Genomic DNA, 13,319 nt, shown 5'->3' on the forward strand with positions numbered 1-13,319 from the left:
AAACTTTGAAAACGATATAAACGATGAAAAGCTTAGAAAGCTCCAATGAATCAAATGAACCCTGTTAAATAAACTTACGAAAATGAAGTCTACATTTAGGCGATTCTAGGAGCGCACGGAAAACAAATTGATTGTAGCCGGATGAATGTCCTATGTCACAAAAGTTTTTGCATAAACAATGGACAATTATGCAAAAACGGACAGGGAAAAAGAAACCGAAAAACTACGATATCTTACATGTTGTAAGAAACATCGGTATACAAGCTACTACAAAACGAGTATAAGTCGAGCCACAAAATATATGCGCCAGCATTCTCGCGCCAGTATTCGAAGCTCAACTTGACAACTTGTCGACTTGGCGACGAAGCGTCGAAAATCGATGTAGTGTAATTTTTGACGATTTTTCCGATAAAAATTCATGCTGAATCGACATATTTACGAAGATGAAAATGACGTCCAGCCTTAAAGTAAAACCTATACCTTTCTTTAGTAAGAAAGCCAAAAAGTAAATCGTTCTAAAAATTGATCCATATTGCCGATAGATGTCAAATTTGTTTCAGATGCTCACTCATGGTCTGTACTATGAATGTAGAAAGAAATTTCGGATAAAATCGGAAATGAAAAGTGTTAGCGAAGGTCACCAGGTGGGCTTTTACCTTTTTTTAGGGATTTTTTTCTTTTGGTAGGCTAATCAAACGGCTCTAACTCCAGAACCAGATTATGGATCTGGATGAAAATTTGGGAGGTTGTAGAGCTCGAAAAATGCAATTTTTGAGATTAATAAAACATATGAAAATGAAAAATTTTGACCATATTTTCATTTGAAAACTGTGTATTTTGTTGAAAAGTCTGGCCGCATCCGAAAACAGATGGATATTTCGAAATTCGGTCTCAAAATGACCCTTGTTCAGCACACCAGCTTTCAAATGCACTTGGAACAATCGAAATCGAAAATAGGGGAGCCGAGGACTACGCGACACAAAATTTGGCAAAATTTTTACCACACACGGACATTACTCGAACTCCACGGAATTTATTTTCCCAAAATTCAAGGGTTGGAGATAGACGAGTTCTGTCGAGGTGAATCGATAGAGCGTCGAAAATCGATGTAGTGTGATTTTTTGACGATTTCTCCGATAAAAATTCATGCTGAAATTCATTGCTGAATTAAAGTCAAGGGGCATGATTTGATCCTAGTGCATTAGTTAAAATTTGGGTATACATTATTTTTTATAAGCACTATGGACACCACTTCATGCTACGAGAACTCGCTTTGCCGCAGCCCCAGGGCTTAAGCGTCGACCGATAAGCTGTCTTCGTGAACTAGGTAGTTCTCCGATAGTGAAAATATCATTTTCATAATTGCACAAGACACCGCTGCTTCTGTGACTTTTTCACTATCACAATGTGGGATTTAGGTGGGACTTCAGGATAGTACATGTTTAGGACTAAGGCAAGGGATATTTGGGTCCAATTTAGGTCACATTACCCTACCCTAGGAATTGGTGTGTATTGTTCACTGCAGCACTGTTGGCCACTGTGCTCGTGATCTTTAACCCTTTAAACCAATACAATCTACTTAACCTAACGAATAATGGGGATGAGATATTACAATTAGGGAGAGTGAGTACTTTCGGGAGAAGGGCTCGGGGTGAACCTTCTTGAGGGTCATCTCCAAATGGAGGCATCATTATTACTATTTGACCTATTTTTAGTTGAGTTAGGTCCAGGGGACCGGCCTGGAAGGCCACGGGCTCTGCCCGTACAATTGTGTATATTTGTTGTACAGTAGAATAAACGTTGTTAAATATAATTCGGCATTTACACTTTAACCGCGAGTTTTATTGTGCACCGGGATATTCTGGAGTAATCCAATACCGGCCGGGAAGGCCGTCGGGCGATGTATGGCGTAATCTGGACCTTAGGCAGGTTCCATCCTGGTCTCTACCCTGGCGTGTTGGAGGTGGCTGCCGTCTTACAGTCCACGGCATCGAAGACGACCCAGGTTCGAAGCCATTCCCCAACATTTGGTCCTTCGAACCGGATGAAGGAGCCGGGTAGGACGGATGTTGGACCGGGGAAGGACCTGCCGGAGAACCAAGGACTTCGGAGTACACGCGGCGTTCGGCGAATGTAGGTCGCCATCGCTGATTACGTCATCGCCATCGGGAAGGTGGACAAAGGGCTTTGTGTAATGGATTTGCACTTAGCAACGGTACGTGTTGGCGCCAATCATCGACAACAATAGGGCGGTCGCTGGGGCGACTTTGGACGGATTCTGGACCGAACCGTGACTCACGGGAGAGCCGCGGTGGAGTCAACCGGGAAGGAGAGCATCACCAAACCCAACGGAGGGCTTGACCGTACGGAGACGACAATTGATCCAGCACAGCCAGTTCTTGTCCAGGTAAGGCTACATGATCAGTGTGTATGTCTGGTCGAAGCATCGGTCATCATGTTTCTAACACCAACTCTCACTTCAACTCCAAACCACATCGAGCGCAACCGTACCAGGAACCAGGAACGGATGATCGCCTGGGAGGTATCATCCCAAGGACGCTCCCAACGCGTTCAATCACCATTTTGGAAACGGACACCCACTAACCCCATGTGCACGGAGCACACAATGGAACATTCAGTTCAGGCTACCACGGACTGAATCGTCACCAAAGGATGGACATCGGTGCCCAATGCTCATCGGGCAGATCAACCAGCCGAGGAGAATCGGTACGATCGTAAGATAACCGGAAGCTGACACCAGCTCAGCGACACACACACGGATCGGACATCGTACAATTGGGTGCTTTGTCTGGCGTCATCGGATCTCTGACCAGGTGGACGGTCAGACCTGGAGGAATATCGACCCATTGATGATCGCTGGTACGCGATCGTTAATCACCATCGAGCGGCGAGAGGATCAACCCGCTCTGTTTAATTCATCGATCACGTCCATATGATCACTCGGGTTTTTGTGTCAGCTTGCCATGTGACCACTCGGATTTGGCCGAGCTCCTCTGCTCGGAACCCACACATGCAGCGAAGGACGTCACAACCATCTCGGATCAAGCAAATCGCTGTTCGGCGCAACTGCAACCTACCAAACAATAGGTGGATGGAATGCAACGGTGCCACTCCTGGCACCGTTCACTCAACACGGGATCGGTCGAACCACGTGGCTGGTCGGGACTGGTCTGGGAAACATCACAATTCGGACCACGTGACTCATCGGCTTCGGCTCGGGACTGGCTCGAGTAACAGCAACACATCCCAAGAGGTAGCTGATCACCAGGCTTTGTAAGGTAAGCAATACACTGTGTATATGTCCGCCGAAGCGGGACGACAGATCTACACACCCTTACATGCCTTTTTATCCTCTTCTGGATGCTGCTGACCTATCAACATCCTCAATGACTACGGTCTGTTTGAGGTCGCTGGGACTTTGGAGGACCTCAATCGTGCTCTGGTGGCAATGGGACGCCAGCGAAGGCACTGTGGTGACGTCATCGGGACGTTACTGAAGAACAACAAAGCATCAGCCTTCACCCACACATGGATGACGTCATGGGATATCATCAGCTGATTGGAAGGATTCGGTATCGGTTTCGGCGAACGGTCGCCTTGAGACAACCACACGGCAACCACTACAACCATCCATGCCGTAATCGGGACCAACACTACCAAAGCGGAACGTGCACGGTACGCATGCGACCACGTGGACAATCGTTGATCTGGGCCAGATCAGCTGGTCAAGACTTCATCTACCACCGCCGAAGGATCGGCAATCGTCTTCGCATGTCGGTGCACAACCGGTGGCTATCCACGGGTCATGGGCTCCGGTTTCGACCACGCAAGGCTGCTGATCAAATGGGATGACCGAGTTGCAGTCGGTGAACTGCACTCCAAGGACACGACCACGTACATGAAGAGGCAGTAAACCACCAGGTTCTATCAGGTAAAAAATAATTACACGTATATGTCCGCCGAGGCAGGACATCGGACACTGCACCTCCTCATGAACCTTTATCCTCTTCTATGACGTCGGCTTGTTCATTCATACATCGTTCGGCGAGGATCACTGAACGCACCCAGCATTGACGGTACACCTACGCAACGTCGACAGGACGCTTTGGTCATGGCGGTCTAGGACAGACTGCGGTTTCCACAGAGCAAGGGCTCTGGTTTCAACAACTCTGGTTCGGCCTGACAAGCGGTATCAATCTGGATCGGCGGAGTATGGGCTCCCATTCCCAAGGGCAGCTGAAGGATCGCTGCAACAGCCCAAGCCAAGTGACAACGAATACATCCATGACGTCGACTTCCACACCTTCCGGTGACGTCAGAGGGGCGTCAAGGTAAACTCGGTTTTGCGGACTGAATGAACCACCACACCTGAACTCTGGCATCAATGGCATCGGGATGCCTACCACGAAGGTTCAGCGAAGGCTGACCAACACCAACAAGGACGTGCTCGGCATGTACGTGACGTCACTGGAGACGTCGGCAAGGGCAGCTTAACCGCGACGTAGAAGGTCGCAAGCTGCAAGAAGGTACTCCAAGGCGGTGATCAACCGTGTCGCCATCTACCAACCCAACTACTGGTGTGACGTCACTGGGGCGTTACAATTTCGACGGTAAATCGGCATTTTGGGGATGCACTCAACCAACCTATCAACCCACATCAACGCGTGACGTCACTGGGACGTTGCCGGTTGCGGTTCTACCTGGGGCGACAGTTGGTACACTGTCAACCATTCATCGGTTTTCGGACTTCAGGTGTCAAGGAAGCACACCTCGAAGTAAGCCATCCGGAGCAAGGGCTCCAATGGGGGACCACAGTTGGAACACTGTTGGTCATTAATCAACCACTCCAAACCCTCAAGTGTCGTGGACGCACACTTCGAGACCACATCCGGAGCGAGGGCTCCACTCGGGGAATTCAGTTGGCACACTGTTTTCCAATCCCACCCACGCCTTCAGAGTGTCAAGGACGCACACTTTGGAGCGACGGCAATCGGAACAGGGTTCCATGCCAGGTGACAGTTGGTACACTGTCAATGATCGCACACTACCCAAGGGTCACGGACGCACCCTACCGAGCGATCACCATCCGGAGCAGGGCTCCATCCAAGGGAAGATAGTTGGAACACTTTCTTCAATCCCGGAGGCGGCGGTTGGAACACCGTCGTGGACTCAAGGTGAACTTCACACGATCTTCAAGGGCCAAGGACGCGCACTTGTCGAAACCATCGATGGGACCAACCATCGTGGGCAGAGGCTGCAACCAACCCAGGGTTGGCGGTTGGAACACCGTCAGCTGGTCTACGAAGTATCAGGGGAGCATATTTCGCAGAATAACCGTGAAGAGGAAGACTTACACACAACAACTGTTTGTTGGTAGTACACACCGTACACACCCATGCACACTCGTAGGAATTGTAACACACAAGCAATAACACAGGGCAGTTCGGATACTGCGGTAGGAACCAAAACAGTTAGGGTAGATCACTTGATCTCGGATAGCTAAGTCGATCAGGACATTTCAACATTTTTATACAAAACACTAATCGATTCTTCAGAAATGGGACATTTCAGGGTCGGGGAGAATGTTTAGGACTAAGGCAAGGGATATTTGGGTCCAATTTAGGTCACATTACCCTACCCTAGGAATTGGTGTGTATTGGTCACTGCAGCACTGTTGGCCACTGTGCTCGTGATCTTTAACCCTTTAAACCAATACAATCTACTTAACCTAACGAATAATGGGGATGAGATATTACAATTAGGGAGAGTGAGTACTTTCGGGAGAAGGGCTCGGGATGAACCTTCTTGAGGGTCATCTCCAAATGGAGGCATCATTATTACTATTTGACCTATTTTTAGTTGAGTTAGGTCCAGGGGACCGGCCTGGAAGGCCACGGGCTCTGCCCGTACAATTGTGTATATTTGTTGTACAGTAGAATAAACGTTGTTAAATATAATTCGGCATTTACACTTTAACCGCGAGTTTTATTGTGCACCGGGATATTCTGGAGTAATCCAATACCGGCCGGGAAGGCCGTCGGGCGATGTATGGCGTAATCTGGACCTTAGGCAGGTTCCATCCTGGTCTCTACCCTGGCGTGTTGGAGGTGGCTGCCGTCTTACAGTCCACGGCATCGAAGACGACCCAGGTTCGAAGCCATTCCCCAACAGTACAATTGTGTTGTTGCTTAGCATTAGCATTTAAAATAAATCTGTATGTTTCCAAATCTATTTGATGATAAATTTAGTTGCAATTGTTAAGTTAGAGTAATGCTGTCGATAAACTTTGATTGATGTAGAATACTAGGCATTCTTTTATGTCAAATTGTCCATAGAGTCTCGATCAATCAATAATGTAATGATATCGGACAAAATTCGTTGATCTGTTGAACTAACGGTTTTCGGATTATGGTTGTATTGACCATTGTTACGAATCGAGGAACTACGGATCTTTTGACGTAAATGGTAATTTGTTTTTAAAATCGCGATTTCTATCCTATTTGTATATCAGTTCGAAAATTTGTATTGTTTTTTGATAGAAGTAGTACTGCAACAGTTGAAGGAACGTTTAGTTTTGAACATTAAGTTTAGAGGATTTTAGATTAAAATTTAGATTTTCAATCCAAAGTAGTTAGCAAATGAATATTTGGACTTAAATGAATAATTCAATAAGTTGGACTTATGAATAACACACAACTGTGCATTTATTCTAGAGTCAGATCCATACAGCGTCAGTGTTTATTTGGTCGAAGTGTTCTAATTCATTGGCAGATCTGATTCTAGTTGTAATGTACGACAAGACTACTGACGGACGTGACAGGACGAGGGCCCAGTTTAGAGGTTTCAACATCAACGATGTGCGGCTGGACCACAAAAAAAAATATGTTGGTCTATTTTCGGAAGATACTGCTGGCTGTCTTTTTTCTGTTCTTTTCGAATCATTTCCAGATCAATGATGAATACACTCAACCCCCGGTGGTTGGTCACTTTTCCGTTTGACACTTTTTTAGTTTGTACCCCGTTGGTTGGTCAAAGTCAAACTAAAAAGTGACGAACTGTCACTTTTTACACGGCGCTCACGCACACTATCGAAACAAACGTTTAGTAGTGTGTGTGAACTCCGTGTAAGAAGGGTGTCAAACTAAAAAGTGACCCCGTTCGTTTGACAACAGTTGGTGTCAAACCAACGGGGTTTGAGTGTATATAAAACAAGAACAACCAAAGAAAGCAGCTTACATCACAAGGAATGAAGACGAACACTAAAAGGACGATGAGAAACTACGGCGTCTGCGTGAGGGCCCTTACAGAGTGGACGCTGCAAGCGACGCTACAAGCGACGCGACTAATTTGACAGGCGAAGCGACTACGCGCGACTCATTTGCGGCCAGCAGAAATCGCTCGCCTATTCAGAGTAGAAGCGATTTTTCGCTGCGCTACAAGCGACGAACAAGCAACTGTCAAATTGGTCGCGCGACCGACCTGTGCAAACCGAGGTCAGTCGCTTGCAAATCAAGCGATTTTAATTGATTCTGATGTTTTGTTCAGCTTTTCGCTATTCAAAATTTCGAACATAATTAGCAGAAGAATTGTTTAATGCAATAAATAAAGTACATTTAATTAAAAAATTGCAAAATGGTTCGAAATGAATTTTAAATTGTAAATAAAAAATAAAAAATTAAAAAATCAAAATTCTTCATATTGGAAAGGGCATCTCAGAAAGGGTCCACCGAAATAATTTGGTGGCCATTGGCCACTCCGGAACCGGTTCTGAATGTCCTCCGAGGAACCACCGAAGTGGCCAATACCTGATAAGAGCAAAACCGGTCAATATTGGTATCGAAATTCTTCATTTTGGAAGGACATCTCAGAAATGGTCCACCAAAATAATTTGGTGGCCACTCCGGAACCAGTTCTAAATGTCCTCCGGGGAACCACCGAAGTAGCCAATATCTGATCAGAAGAAAACTAGTCAATGTTGGTATCAAAATTCTTCATATTGGAAGGGCATCTCAGAAAGGGTCCACCGAAATAATTTGGTGGCCACTGGCCACTCCGGAACCGGTTCTGAATGTCCTCCGGGGAACCACCGAAGTGGCCAATATCTGATCAAAGCAAAACCAGTCAATATTGGTATCGAAATTCTTCATTTTGGAAGGACATCTCAGAAATGGTCCACCAAAATAATTTGGTGGCCACTGGCCACTCCGGAACCGGTTCTAAATGTCCTCCGGGGAACCACCGATGTGGCCAATATCTGATCAGAAGAAAACTAGTCAATGTTGGTATCAATATTCTTCATATTGGAAGGGCATCTCAGAAAGGGTCCACCGAAATAATTTGGTGGCCACTGGCCACTCCGGAACCGGTTCTGAATGTCCTCCGGGGAACCACCGAAGTGGCCAATATCTGATCAAAGCAAAACCAGTCAATATTGGTATCGAAATTCTTCATTTTAGAAGGACATCTCAGAAATGGTCCACCAAAATAATTTGGTGGCCACTGGCCACTCCGGAACCGGTTCTAAATGTCCTCCGGGGAACCACCGATGTGGCCAATATCTGATCAGAAGAAAACTAGTCAATGTTGGTATCAAAATTCTTCATATTGGAAGGGCATCTCAAAAAGGGTCCACCGAAATAATTTGGTGGCCACTGGCCACTCCGGAACCGGTTCTGAATGTCCTCCGGGGAACCACCGAAGTGGCCAATATCTGATCAATGCAAAACCAGTCAATATTGGTATCGAAATTCTTCATTTTGGCCACTCCGGAACTGGTTCTGAATGTCCTCCGGGGAACTACCGAAGTGGCCAATATCTGATCAGGACAAAATCAGTCAATATTGGTATCAAAATTCTGCATTTTGGAAGAACGTCTAAAAAATGGTCCACCGAAATAATTTGGTGGCCACTGGCCACTCCGGAACCACCGAAGTGGCCAGATAGAGCAAAACTAGTCAATATTGGTATCAAAATTCTTCATATTGCAAGGACATCTCAGAAAGGGTCCACCGAAATAATTTGGTGGCCACTGGCCACTCCGGAACTGGTTCTCCGGAACAACCGAAGTGGCCGATATCTGATCAGGGCAAAACCTGTCAATATTGGTATCGAAATTCTTCATTTTGGAAGGACATCTCGGAAATGGTCCATGGCGTTCATAAGGAAATCGTACTTGGATGACAATCAACCATTTGAATTTTAATAAAATGGAGTTGCAGAACTTAAATTTGTTCAAAGTAACAAAATACAAAAAAAAAAAACAAAACAAAAATTTGATACGATTATCGGAAGTCCACATAGAACCCCAAAGTCCCATAGAAACCTTCGGATAATCGAGGCTGGACTGCATAACTTTGTCAAAGAATCGATCAGAACACTTTTCAGTAAGCGTCTTTTGAATTTGTATTTTGAAAACATTTTTGTATGGACATTGGACACAATGCAAAATCTTGATTCATTGGTAAAAATGTAGGACTAATATGGTAATGTAGTAAGCAATTCAGGTGAAACCGTCACTAATTCTCAAGGAAAACATCATCATCGAGATCATCATTCTAAAATTCTATAGAATTTTAAAACCTGAAATTTTAAAAATCTAAACATTTGAAATTCTTCAATTCTTAAATTCTTAAATTCTTAAAGTCTTAAAGTCTTAAATTCTTAAATTCTTAAATTCTTAAATTTTTAAATTCTTAAATTCTTAAATTCTTAAATTCTTAAATTCTTAAATTCTTAATGTTACATTAATTATTACTCGGGTTACCACACACGCTAAACTGTATTCCCACCTACACTGAACACTCTTGATTCCCTCCTAAAGTCATTCTATTAAAGCTCTTGTATCGAACAGACGCTCAAGCCTTTTACTCTGGACCACATCCGTAACATGGTGTCAGAAGTTTTTGCGGCATAAAGTTCGAGAAACGTTGAGAATCGTCGGGCATCGTACAACCCGGGATCGCGTGAAGAGTGAGTGAAGGAAGCGATTTAAACTTCCGCCGAAAATCCACAACAATGGACGAGCTGAAGGCGCTGCTAAAGAACCAGAACAAGCTCTTCGAAGATTTGCTCAAGAAGCAGCAGGCCGAGCCCCGAGCGGTAGCACCAGGGCCCCACAATGTGCCGCTCCCTCCGCCATTGTCCTTGGAAGGGGACATGGACGAGAATTACGCGTTCTTCGAGGACAACTGGAACAATTATGCCACAGCGGTGGGCATGGGAGACTGGCCGGAAGCGGACAACCCGAAAAAAGTGAGCTTTTTGCTGTCGATCGTTGGCCCCGATGCGCTGAAAAAGTTCAGCAACTTCGATCTGACGCAAGCCGACAGGGCTACGCCGACAACCGTATTGGCCGCCATCAAGAAGAAGGTTACTCGAACCAGAAACGTAATCGTGGACCGACTGGACTTCTTCTCAGCAGCCCAGTCACCGGTGGAAAGTATCGACGAGTACACATCCCGACTGAAGTCGCTGGCCAAGCCGGCAAAACTCGGAGCCGTGGAAGCAGAACTAATCACCTTCAAGCTGGCCACCTCCAACAAGTGGCCTCATCTGAGGTCCAAGATGCTCACAATGACGGATTTGTCGGAAGCGAAGGCGGTAGATCTGTGCCGTGTGGAGGAAATCACGGCCAAGCACGTTCAGGTGCTGTCTGCGGACAAGCTGTCGGAGGTGAATAAGCTCACAGCATCGTCGTCGAAGGCCCGCCAGTGCAAGTTCTGTGGCGATTGGCATGCGTTCACCAAAGGATCGTGCCCAGCCTACGGAAAGAAGTGCAAGCTTTGTTCCGGCAAGAATCACTTCGAGAAGGTGTGCCGGAAGAATCGGGCTCGAATGAGTTCGTCGAAGCGCAACAGTGTGCGCCGCGTCAAGAAGATCAACGACGAATCCTCGGAGGACAGCGAGTCGGACGACGAGTGGAGCGTTCAGTCCGGAACAGAGACGGAGATTGAAGGCGAAATCGGCAAGATCTTCGATAACTCGAAGAAAGGGAAACGTTCTTGCGGAAGTGTCCCTGAAAGTGAAAGGCAAGTGGAAAAGTGTGAAGTGCGAGCTGGATACGGGAGCAAACACGAGCTTGATTGGCCACGACTGGTTGTGCAAGCTGACGGGAGAGTCGGACCCCGAATTGCAGCCGTCACCGTTCAAACTCCAAGCGTTCGGCGGTGGCATCATTAACGTTATGGGCCAAGTCAAGCTGCCGTGCAAGTGCCAGAACAAGAGGTACATTCTCGTGCTTCAAGTCGTCGACGTCAGTCACAGGCCGTTGCTGTCGCTGAAGGTCTGTACCACGTTCGGCCTGATCAAGTTCTGCAACTCCGTTAGCATGGTTCCAGCTGAAGTGAGGCCGGAAGGAGCTCAAGATCTGATGCGAATCTACCGCATCGAAGCTGAGAAGATCGTCGACGAGTTCGGCGACGTTTTTCGTGGCTACGGAAAATTCGACGGAGAAGTCACCCTGGAGATCGACGAGTCGGTGCCGCCGGTGATTCAGCAGCCTCGCCGAGTCCCGATAGCTCTGCGGCCGAAGCTGAAAGCCGAACTGGACCAGTTGGATAAGGATGGAATCATCGCGCGAGAGTACAGCCACACCGAATGGGTGAGTAACATTCTTCTCGTGAAACGGGGTATCGCCGGAGCCGAGTCGATTCGCATTTGCCTGGACCCCATTCCTCTGAACAAAGCGTTGAAGAGACCAAATCTGCAATTTGTGACGCTGGACGAGATTTTGCCGGAGTTGGGTCAGGCAAAGGTTTTCTCGACCGTGGATGCACGGAAGGGTTTCTGGCACGTGGTGCTAGACGAGCAGAGCAGCAAGTTGACTTCGTTCTGGACTCCATTTGGACGCTATCGGTGGCTGCGACTTCCGTTTGGCATCTCCCCGGCGCCGGAAATTTTCCAGTCCAAACTGCAGGGGATAGTCCAAGGATTGAACGGGGTCGAGTGCATAGCAGATGACGTCTTGGTGTACGGCCGTGGTGCAACGATGGAGGAAGCGCTACGTGACCACAACGCAAATCTGAAGAACCTCCTCTCGCGCTTGAAGCTAAACCACGTCAAACTCAACAATTCGAAACTCAAGCTCTGTGAGACATCCGTCAAGTTTTACGGACACGTTCTCACCACCGAAGGGCTTCAACCGGACCACACCAAGATCTCGACCATAAAGCACTACCCGGTGCCAACCAGCAGGACGGAACTGCACCGTTTCATTGGGATGGTCACATACCTCAGCCGATTCATTCCCAATTTGAGCGCCGCCTTCACAAGGCTGCGGCGGTTGATTTCGGAGAAAGAACCGTGGCGTTGGACTCGAGAGGAGGACGAAGATTTCTCCAAGGTGAAGTCGCTAGTGTCCGATATCACAACGCTGCGGTACTACAACGTTCGAGAGCCGTTGACTATCGAGTGCGACGCGAGCTGCTTCGGTCTCGGGTGGCCGTCTTCCAGAAGGACGGCATCGTGGGCTACGCGTCGAGAACGTTGACGGACACGGAGAAAAACTACGCTCAAATCGAGAAAGAGTTGCTTGCGATTCTTTTTGCATGTGTGCGCTTTGACCAGCTGATTGTAGGCAACCCCAAACTACGGTGAAAACCGACCACAAGCCTTTGATCAACATTTTCAACAAGCCATTGTTGACGGCTCCAAAGCGACTGCAGCACATGCTCCTGAACCTGCAACGTTACCATCTGGCGTTGGAGTTTGTCACCGGAAAGGAGAACGTTGTGGCAGATGCGCTCTCTCGCGCACCTCACAGCGACTCGACTGTGCGTGACGAGTACCAGAAGCTGAACATCTACAAGATCTTCAAGCAACTCGAAGATTGCAACGTAAGCGGCTACCTGAGCATCTCCGACAACTGCCTGGACACGATCATGAAGGCGACTGAACAAGACGCAGCCCTACAGACGGTGATCGATTTCATTCGGAACGGTTGGCCCAGCACCATCGATCGCGTTCCCTCAGCCGCTAAAATCTACTTCAAGTACCGAAGCGAGCTGTCCACGCAAGACGGATTGGTGTTCAGGAACGATCGTATTCTGATCCCGTGTGCACTGCAGCGGTCCATGATCGACAAAGTGCACGTGAGCCACAACGGTATCGAGTCTACACTGAAGCTTGCGCGAGAGAACATCTTCTGGCCCGGAATGAGCGCGCAGATTACGGATGTGGTGAAGGAGTGCCATGTCTGCGCTAAATTCGCTGCAAGTCAGCAGAAACCGCCGATGCAGAGTCACGCAGTTCCGATCTATCCGTGGCAAGTCGTTTCGATGGACGTGTTCTTCACCAGCTAC

The 13,319-nt window shown here is 47.5% G+C and overlaps 1 protein-coding gene across 3 annotated transcripts in view; it reads right to left on the minus strand.

Annotated features, from left to right (window-relative positions):
• LOC6051147 (homeobox protein unc-4) overlaps positions 1–13,319 on the minus strand; it is a 364,275-nt gene that overhangs the window by 317,103 nt on the left and 33,853 nt on the right. The window lies entirely within an intron of this gene.

This window comes from Culex quinquefasciatus, chromosome 3 (genome assembly GCF_015732765.1).
Source record: "Culex quinquefasciatus strain JHB chromosome 3, VPISU_Cqui_1.0_pri_paternal, whole genome shotgun sequence".
In the NCBI taxonomy this organism is placed as follows: Eukaryota; Metazoa; Arthropoda; class Insecta; order Diptera; family Culicidae; genus Culex; species Culex quinquefasciatus.